We start from the raw sequence: 10,854 nt of genomic DNA, 5'->3' as shown, positions 1-10,854 counted from the left end.
TGTGTGATTAGAAATTTTAAGAAGTGGGAGGTAATTTTCAGATTTATTATGTGATTAGAAATTCAGGTAATTTTCAGATTTTTAAGTAAATTTGATTTGTAATTTATTATTATTATTATCATTATTATTATTATTTTTAATAGAAAGCACTGTTGCTAGGTTCTTGTGACTACAGTCTACACCCTATCAAGCTGATTAGTTCTCATAGATGGCTCTATTAACTTTTTCTTAACTCAAGTGGGTGGCATTGTGGTTAAGACTCAGGATTTAAGCTCCAAGGTCATGAGTTCAATTCCTTCTCTCCTGGGCGAAGCATAGTTGGTTTGGAGGTTGGCCTTGGATCTGAGGGTTCAATTCCTTCTCTCTTGGGCGAAGCACAGTTGGTTTGGAGGTTGGCCTTGGATCTGAGGGTTCAATTCCTTCTCTCTTGGGCGAAGCACAGTTGGTTTGGAGGTTGGCCTTGGATCTGAGGGAGGGTAGGGAGGATTTTCCTGTAACAAAAAATTTTTTTTTTTTTTCTTGATTCGGGAAGCGTGTTGAGTTTTTGATTTTCTTTAATTATTTTAGTTTAGGATTAAAAAATTTAGTTTGGGAAAGATTTTGGATTTTTTTTATGAAAAAAAGAATGTAATGGTTATAAGTTAGATATGATATTTTATTTTATTAAACTAAAATATTTATTTTATTTTTTGTGATTATTTTAGCTTAAAAAAAAACACCGCCAAATCCACTTTCCAAACAGGCACTAATAGGGTAGGCTCTGGGAATGAGAGCAATAAAAGAGGAATTCAAATTCCTAACCAACTTAACATTTTGGTGTAACTCTTTCATAAATTGCAACTGCGTGATTCTATTTACAACTCTTTATACCTTTAAAATATAATTTTTTTATTATATATTTTTATAAATTTTTATAATTACTTTATTACCCTTATCCCTAACCATCTTCCTCTTTCTCCTTACACCCAAAGCCTAAAATCTCTAACCTTAATTCTCATCTCCACCTCCACCGGTGGATTTATAACATTGGGGTCTTTTGGGAACACACCAAAAAAGCCAACTTTTTGACTTTTTTGCAAAAAAAGTTAGCTTTTAATCCAAAACAACCAATTTTTTGTCAAAAAAACCACCAAAAAAAGTCAAAAAACTAACTTTTTACTATCTTCCCAAAACACCACATTCTCATTACACGAAACATAAAACCCAAATGAATTGAAATGAAAAAAAGAGAAAAACAAAATGCAACTGCCCTAACTATAGAGATTTTTTTCTTTTTCTTTTCTTTTGACATTCTGTTTGATTGTTGGGAAAGCTGAGGGGCTTTTCCCTAAATAAGTTAAAATACCAACCTATTTCCCAAACTAGGCCTAGATTGGATGGAATTCCCAAAATAAGCTGAAACGCTATTACAAACCACGCTTTCACCATTTTTTTGGCCCAGCTGCGGAAAATTGGTGAAATTGTAAAAGCGTGGTTACAAACCACGCTTTTAATTAAGAAAGCGTTGTTACAAAATACGCATTTAAGAAAATTTCATTTGTATAGAAAGCGTGGTTACGAACCACGCTTTTAAATAAAATTTGTTTTTTTTTTTTCTTCAAAAAACGTGGTAAGCATCCACGCTTTTAACCAGAATGAAAAACGTGGTTAGAAATCACGCTTTTAACTAAAACTCGGATTTAAAGGAAAGCGTGGTTTGTAACCATACTTTTATAACTAATATATAAAGACCCACCCCCCTCATTTGCAACCACGCTTTTTACACTTAGTTTTTTTTCCCTTTCCGATCTACTCTCTCTCACACTCTGCTCTCGCTCTCTCTCTGCTCTCACTCTCTCTCGTCGTCCATGGGTTCTCTGCTCTCTCTCTCTTTGTGGGTCACTCTCTGCTCTCTCTATCGCTGGTATGACTGTCTGTCTCTCTCTCACAGTTTGAATTTTATATGTGTTTATTGTGTTTATGAAAATGTGAATGTGGGTAGAATAGGGTTTGTGAATGTGAAAATGTTGTGAATTGATGAAAATGTTGGTAGAATAGGATTTGTAAATGTAAAAATGTTGTGAATTGAAATTGATATCAATGTGGGTAGAATAGGCTTTGTGAATTGAAATTGTGGTTTTGAATTGGTAAAATATTGTGGTTTTGAATTATGAAAATGTTATAAGGTTTTCAATTGAATTTGAAATCATAAATTAGGGTTAGGGCTAGGGTTAGGGTTTGAATTCTAGGGTTTCATAAATTAGGGTTTGAATTTGAAATCATAAATTGTGAAATTATTTGAATTTGTCTGACAATTCTAGGGTTAGGGTTTCATATCCGTATCTATATGTATATTTGATTTGTTTGGCATTATTATTATTACTATTCAAAATTAAAGAAAGGTTGACACAATTATATAATTTCCATTTTAATGCAAAAACAATTTTTAAAATTAGGAAAGAAATTTTTATTGTTTCCTAAAATGTGAATTGGTATAAAAAAAAAAAACAAAAACAAAAAAAAAACCAAAATAGTATACAAACTATTATTTTTGAAAAATAAAAACAAAAAATGAATACAATATTAAACAAATAATTAGGTTGTATTTAAATCTTAATATTTTAGCCCAGTTCTATTGCATACTTGCATTTTTTACTCTACTTGTTCACAATGGGTGTGCGACCCAAATCATGTGAAATTAAATGCATAACTTAGGCTTGAAGTTATTTGTATAGCTTTTCTTCCCAAAAAATAAAATTAGAAAAGATCTTGTAAAATTAGGTTCCATGAACAAGTCTTAAAAGTGTTCATCTATACACCTTTGTGGCCGATTCTATACTTGATTTTTGTATTCCTAGCATTATTGAAATTGTAAAGCCCGATCATTTGATATTATTTTTCTTGGTTAATTACACCAAGATTACTTTAATTATTAGCAAATATTAGTTTACCGCTCCTTATTTACAAACTTATGTACTTTGACTCCCAATTATAAAACTTGTACAAATGTTATTATTATTATTTTTTTAAGATAGGACAAATGGTATTCTTTTTAAGAGGTGAAAATAATGCATTTTTATAATTGAAGGATAAAAATATATGAGTTTAAAGATGAGTAGAATCATTAATAGTTGAGAAGGGTTTTTTTTTTTTGGGTTATGAAAATGAAAAGAAAATGATTAGATATTGGTAATGAAATTCTATTTTATTGGTTTATTAGCAGTAAATAATAGAGACAATTGGTGAAAAGTTTATTTCAAATGGGTATAAAGTATTAGATCCAAGGCAAAATCTTGTTGAAAAAGTTGCCGAAAAAGTCGGCGTTTTGGACACGTTTCCCTTTCTTAGAGAGATCAATCAATTGAGATCGAGAGGGTGAGAGAGATTCAAATCGGTGAGAGAGAGAGAGAGAGAAAGGGGTTGAGTGAGCCAAGCTAGGGCAAAACTAAGGAAATAGAGCAAATAAATAATTAAAAAAAAACGAAAAATAAATGTTAAATATAAATTGGAACTTTTTTTTTTCGATGGCCAAACAAGCAGTCGTAAAAAAAAATAGTCACAAAAAATCAATTTTCTAGTAGTGTCATGTGAAACAATCTTCTGCAAATGATTATCAGCTACAAGATTTTGATAAAGATGCATTTTTGTAAAGAACATTTTAATAGAATTATTGTTGGAGAAGAAAAAGATGATGAAACTGAAAATGGACAGAATGAAAGAAGTTCGAAAGAACAAAAGAATAAGAAAGTGAAATGGATGAAAATTATAAAGATGAAGAATACATGAAAACCCTAAGAGCAACTCCAATCATACTTTCTACTTTTCACTAATTAAAGTAGGAAAAAAATACACTCTTTATTTTACCTAATTACTTTAGTTATTGTGTTCTTCAACTATACTCTTTATTTTAACTAATCATTCAGACTAACTTAATTAATTTTTAAAACAAAAAATACTAATTTCTGATATTTTACTAATATAAATTTGCCCATAAAAACATTCAAAACCTGTAGAATGAGGAGAAAAAAAATACAAAATACAAAATAAGTTATTTCGTAATTGATCAAACATAATTGAAAGAAAAAATCTAAGATATATACATACATATTTGTTTGGAGAGCCTCTGGGACTCTTCAATTGTAGTCACCAAAAAAATAAGATGGTAAAGTAGCTAGCCCAATAGCCAGCCCATTGGAATCAAAATTAGAGTTACACTGACTAAAATGCCTAACAAGTCTTTTTTAACTATCCCTTTGGAGATGCTCTAACAAAAGTACAAATTGAAGAAAATTAAAAAAAAATAATGAAAATCAGAAAATTAAAATTTTGAAGTTAAGAAACATGATATATGCAATGATAAAAAAAACATTTAAATTATGCACAAAATATTTAAGTGGCTGAGTAAATATCCAAGTGGTTAAGTATATTTGCCTAATAACGGAAAATGATAAAAATCTAAAAGCTTCAAATATTCACCAAGGTAAAAATAAAATAAAATAAAATAAAATTCACTCATGAGTAATAAGTAAATAAGTCTAATCAATAAGATTTATTATTATTATCCTTTTCAATTATGCACAAAAAGATAAGAAGGGTCATTTAAATGATAAATTACACTGTCCATTTTATGCTTGGCTATTTTTTCACTTTGATCCTTACAAATTTATTTATTTATTATTATTATTATTTTTCACTTTGGCCTTTCATACTTTAAGTTTTTCCTAATTTATTACAAAAATGAAATTATATCCAAAATTAAACAAACAATAACACATTGACAACCACGTGTTATAAAAATATTTTATTATATGTAATTTATACCTCTAATACAAACCGAAACTATAATATAATAATATATTTTTTATGTGATGTGATATTTTCTATCTAATTTTGAATAAAAATTAATCTTAAGGTCAAAGTAAAATAAACAAAAAAAAAAAAATTAAAAACTAAAGTGAGAAAAATAATCAAACAAAGTGTAATTAAAGCCAAGTTTGGCATATTATAAAAAAGTCAAAAAGTTATCCAAAAAGTTAAAAAGTTAACACTATTCACCAAAAGTCAACAATTACGGCTGCACAACTCTCAATCCTAATTTTTCCCTACAAATCAATTTTTACAATTTTTTATTACACATTTTTCATAAAAAGTCAAAAAGTTAACCCAAACATCCATATTTTCTTCCTCAATTTTTTAGTTCAAAAAGACAAAAAATACACTTATTTAAAACATTCCAAACAACCCCTAAATTGTACATCAGCCTAACCGAAACGGATAATCTTTCTACAAGGTTCCACTCACCCTAGGTTAGGGTAACGAGGTGTTCATGATAGATACAAAAATTATATTTTGAAAGTTAGGATTTGTTTTCATCGTCTTTTTATGTTTAACTTTTAGCTTGATGTAACGCGATAATCGTCGTATGTGCCTTTTTTTCTTTGTGCTTATTTTTATATTATTTATTTATTTATTATATTAACGTCCCACCGTAATTTCATCAGTGTGTTTGGTTTGAATTTTTGAAATTAAGTTTTTTTATTTTCGTATTTTTTATTTTTAGTGAATATTTTTTAAATTTTAAATATTTTTTTTACTTTTTAGATGCATCTTACTTAAATGTATCTAAAAAGTAAAAAATTTGTAAAAAATATTTTAAAAAATTAATAAATACATAAAAATATACTGAATTCTTATATTTTTTTTTTATATTTTGGGTATTTAGTGAATTTTTAAAAGGTTTTCTTCACAAATTTTGTACTTGTTAGATACATCTAAGTTGGATATGCCTAAAAATTTTAAAAATTGCTTAAAATATTAAAAAAAATTAGTAAAAACAAAAAAACACAAAAAATAAGAAAGTAAAATTTTCTTTAAAGTATTTTTTGAAAACTAAAACCAAGCATAGTTAGAATTTATTCAAATATATATTTGCTCAACATTCTTTTCAAAGCCCATTAAATTAATCACCCTCACTCAATTATTAGATTTTTTTATCGGTGGTGCAACATACACTAATTAATATACTAATTATTATACCAACATTAGTTATGACATTATTATTAATCCTAATCATTATACAAATTATAAATATTAAAAACCTCTTAAATTATGTCAAATCATCAATTTGTACACTAATTAATATACTAATTTGTTCATATAACACTATTCTTTTTTTTATATTTTATTTTTTGTCTCTTTTTGGGTGTCCACATTATGGGCCAAGTAACATTACATAAAATCAGTTGGGGCAGGTTTGGCTGGTTGTTACCGGATATCCCAAAAACAAGCTGCCATCAGCCTTCTCTATATTCCCTAATTGTCCAATTTCTTATTTATTTTTTTATTTTTTTGATTGTGAGGTTTGAAAAAATAAATGAAATTATGACCTAATCAAGACAAAAAATAAATAAAATACAATAAAATAAAATCTTCATCAGTCAAGACCAAAAAAAAAAAAAAAAAGAAACAACTTTTATCAAAATTGTAGTACAAAAAAGGCCCTAAACAAGATATGAAAAAGAAAAATGTTTGAAATCCATAATTATGTCGCAGTTTAAGGGTTGTTTTACAAAATTGATTTATTTTTAGTGATATTTTTATTTTGTTTTGTTTTTTTTTTAATAAAAAGACACAAAAAAAATTGATATTGGAAGTTGATTTTTTTGTAGTGAGCTTTTGACTTTTTGGCTAATATAGTGACTTACCGAAACAAGTCTCAAGTGTCAACTTTTGATTTATCACACACTCAATTATGTAGAGTTCAACACCTTTGTCACATCATTGTAGGCGAATTTATGAGTGTGTAAGTTGTGGGTCTCTTACAGTTCTCTAATAAAAATTACATTAAGTCAATCTAAGAGTTGTTTAGTTATGCTTGATTTGATATTCGGTTATAATTCAAATTTTATTTTTAATTAGCACTCTCACAAAAAATTATGTCATTTATAATGATGAAATTTACAAATGACATAACTTGCACATGTTACATAATCTTTAATATTTCCTTATTGATGTAATCTTAAAATTGTACATGGTACATGAAGCATATATCAATAATGATCAAGGAAGCAATAATGGACCTAGAGTGGAGTAGGAGGGGCAATTTTCCTACTCATAAGATTTCAAAAAACTCTTTATATATTTTTTATATTATTTTTTTACTTCTTATGTTAGTAGAAAATAATAATGTAGTTCATTATTAAAAAAAAAAAAAGTTATTAATATACACGTCTACCTCATCAAGATTAGAAAACATTTCGCAGCCATGTCGACATGTGTGTTAAACTCATACTATCCAACCACAACCACTTTAGGGTAACATAAAAGATAGGGTAACCGAAAAGATAATTTATAAATGGAAAAGATACTATCCAACAAAACTAAATGGAAAAATTAGGGTAACAGAAAAAATACTAGAAAATTATTAGAATTTTAAATTGGGTGATTTTATTTATACATTATTAATACTCTTAGTACACAATAATACTTAATACATATACAAAATAATTTATAAAGTTTAAAAATGAGTGTTGTTATTAGCATTTACCTAATATCTTTGGATCCTTCAATTCTCACTCGTTTATTTTTTTACAATTATATGCTGAGGTAAAATTACATTAAAGTTCTTGAAGTGGACAAAAAGAGAGTTTTTTTTTTTGGTAGTACATAGGGAGCGTTCTTTTTTTTTTGGTACCATAAAAATTCTCGATAGTGATTGTATGCAGGGAGCGTTCTTTTTTTTTTTTTTTTTTGCTTTTATTTTTAAATGTGACATCCTTCATTTATATAATAATCTCCACATTGCATATCTATTTGTGTCAAAATTACAATATGAAATTTAAATTTTAGTACAAGTCTTAATTGTTTATTTTTACATTTATTTTTTTATGACAAAACACAAGATTTAATATATTATACATCTAACAATAACTCATCTAATAAAATAAATATGAGTACAAAATATAAAATAAATCTTAAATGGAGAAAAAGAACCTTCACGCAGAAAAGATACGAGTCTCCACATAGGGAGTAAAAAAAACTCTACGTAGAGATGAAACCTCAGCCATTGTTTTATATGAATAAAAATAAGTGAACAAAAATGAGAAAATAAACAATAATAAACAAATAGAGAGAAAAATAAAAATGGGAGAAAATATAAATTGAAGTAATGTTTAGTAGTGTTGAAGTAATGTTTCACGTCTAGAGTTCCTTCTATCTTACAAAATATAAATTGAAAAAAATGAGAGGGTTGGTTTTTATAGGAAAACGTCACTTATGATATAAATGTCACTTATAGGAAAATTTATCTTTTGACTCCCACAACTTCCTTCCACCAAGTGTCCGCCTAAACAAATTCAAATAACCAACACAAAAATAAAAGTAGGTTAATTTAAGAAAATCAAATCAACACTGAAATATTACCAAAACAAAGAAGAAGAAACATGGAAAAAAAAAATTTACACTTACCGTGCACAAGAGCATGATGTTAATGGTAATAAATAATGAAAAAAGTAGAACACAGGAGTTCTATAGACAGTTATGCCAAAACAAACCAACATTCTTTATATATTGTAAGCCTTTTTTCTTAAAAAGCTAAAAAATCCAAAACATAATAATTATTTTAACTCATATTTTAATTAAAAAATCAATAATGATTGTTGGATTACAATTGTTGATTACTTAAATAAAGTTCTTGCCTCACAAGTAATTGTAATTGAATGAGTTAAAATTCATATAATTCTTTTAGAAGTAAAATCTGATATAAGTATATTGTTGATATTTTAATATTTTTTGTTTCATTGAAGCAAGTATATGGAGACTATTTCAATTATCTTCTACAGAGGGAGAGACATAATTCGGGGTCTTGATGAAGGTGTGTCATATGATGCTGAGCTGAAAGGGATATATGGGGTGCAACTTGGCACCACGCTTAGCAATTTGGTGGAGATGTTCATGTCCAAGGTGGAATGTTACGGCGAAAGTGTCCGATTGAACTTCAAATGTAGATATCCTTATCGCCAGTGGCAAGCAATCAGCAAATACAAGATATTACCGATCAATGACGATGAGACGTTGAACACCGTATTAAGTATCGGTGCAAGTTTCCAATCATCAAATTGTTTGGAAGTGTACATTGATAAAGAGGTTGTACACAATGTCCCGAATATGACACAGATGGATTCTCATCCCTTCACTACATTGCTTACACAGGGGATTGACATGACAGCGTTTCGGACTCCTATGTATGCACCAGATCAATGTTATTCAGTGGGCTACACATAACAGACATTTGAGGGCCATGGTGTGGAATCAAGTTCACGTGGTGGATATGATTATGAATTTCACAATAACACATAAGATGTGCCCACCTGTAGCCATCATACCACTCCAGTTGGAGTTGCTGGTAATATGGTAGAAACGGTGAACTATGTGCAGTTTGCTGACAATGACATGTACGGTCCTGATGTCGTCTTAGATGATGATGAGAATGAAATGTGTGATGAAGAAAATTTATTGGCCGGATCAGATGATGATGAAGAAGAAGATGATGCTGACGCCCCTGTTAACCCTGAAAATGTTCCCATTCCACCTAGACCTGAAATCCCTTTTTATGAGAACATTCACATGGGTGGTGATTTTGACATGAGTAACCGTGATGTCGTTCTTGTAACTGGATCTGGAATGATGAAAATCCAGAGTTGGACAAAGGGATGGTTTTCATCGATAAGAAGCAACTTGTATATGTTGAGAAATCGTACCACGCAATAAATAATCGAGAGCATAAGGTTGTAACCTCCAAGCGAGACCTTTGGGTGTCTGCTTGCAAGCACAGTTACAATTGGTGGTTACGTGCATCTCTTAGTAAGAAATATGGTCTTTTTGAAATAAAGTAGTACAGGGGTCCTCACCATTGTTTATACCCACGAATGAACAGGGATCACACTAATATTAGCTCCAGTTACACTGTTTCTCATCTTTTGGGACAAGTTGCGGTAAGTATAAAAATTAAATTTATATATATATATATATATATGTTTGTTTATAGTGTTCACACCCAAATAATCTAACTCATATTTGATTGTCGTATGCAGAATGAACCTGATATGCCAATTAAGAATGTCATCGAAGATATCAGAAAGACCATGAACTACAATATATCATACAAGAAGGCGTGGCATGCAAGGCAAAGGCAATTAGAATGGTATTCGGGAATTGGGATGAATCAAATAGGCAGTTGCCTAAATTCAAGCATGCATTACAGACATCTAATCCTTGCACCATCGTTCAATGGAAGCATAGATATATGAGAGGTACAACCATTATGCCCGTCTTCCACTTTGTTTTCTGGTCTTTCAAACCCGTCATCGATGGATTCAGATATTGTAGGCCTGTTACAATCATAGATGGCACATTCTTATACGACAAATACACTGGTGTGTTGCTTATAGCAACGATCGTCACTGCCAATGGCAAAGTATTACCGCTTGCATTCGTAGTTGTCGACAAGGAGAGTTTGGAGTCTTAGTCGTTCTTCATTTCAAATATCAAGGAACATATTGTCATGGACCGACAGAGAGTGCCTTTGATGTCTGATCGAGCTGAGAGTATTGTAGCTGCTGTGAGGCGGCATTGGCTGAATCCTTCACTCCAATTTGTTGGATATCATCAGCACTGCCTTCGACGTGTTTGTAGTAACTTTAACACAAAGTTTAAAAATAAGGAACTGAAACAACTTCTATAGAAAGTAGGGAGTACTCATCAATGACGAAAGTGTAATGCTTACTCAGAACAAATACAGGCTATTAACCAAGATGCCATCGATTGGGTCCGCAAGATGAATCCTGTGGAGTGGGCCCTTGCATGTGACGATGGATA

Source organism: Camellia sinensis, chromosome 7 (assembly GCF_055761805.1).
Source record: "Camellia sinensis isolate YWXY chromosome 7, ASM5576180v1, whole genome shotgun sequence".
Lineage (NCBI taxonomy): Eukaryota > Viridiplantae > Streptophyta > Magnoliopsida > Ericales > Theaceae > Camellia > Camellia sinensis.
The sequence above is the reverse complement of the archived record's forward strand: the minus strand, read 5'-3'. Positions refer to the sequence as shown.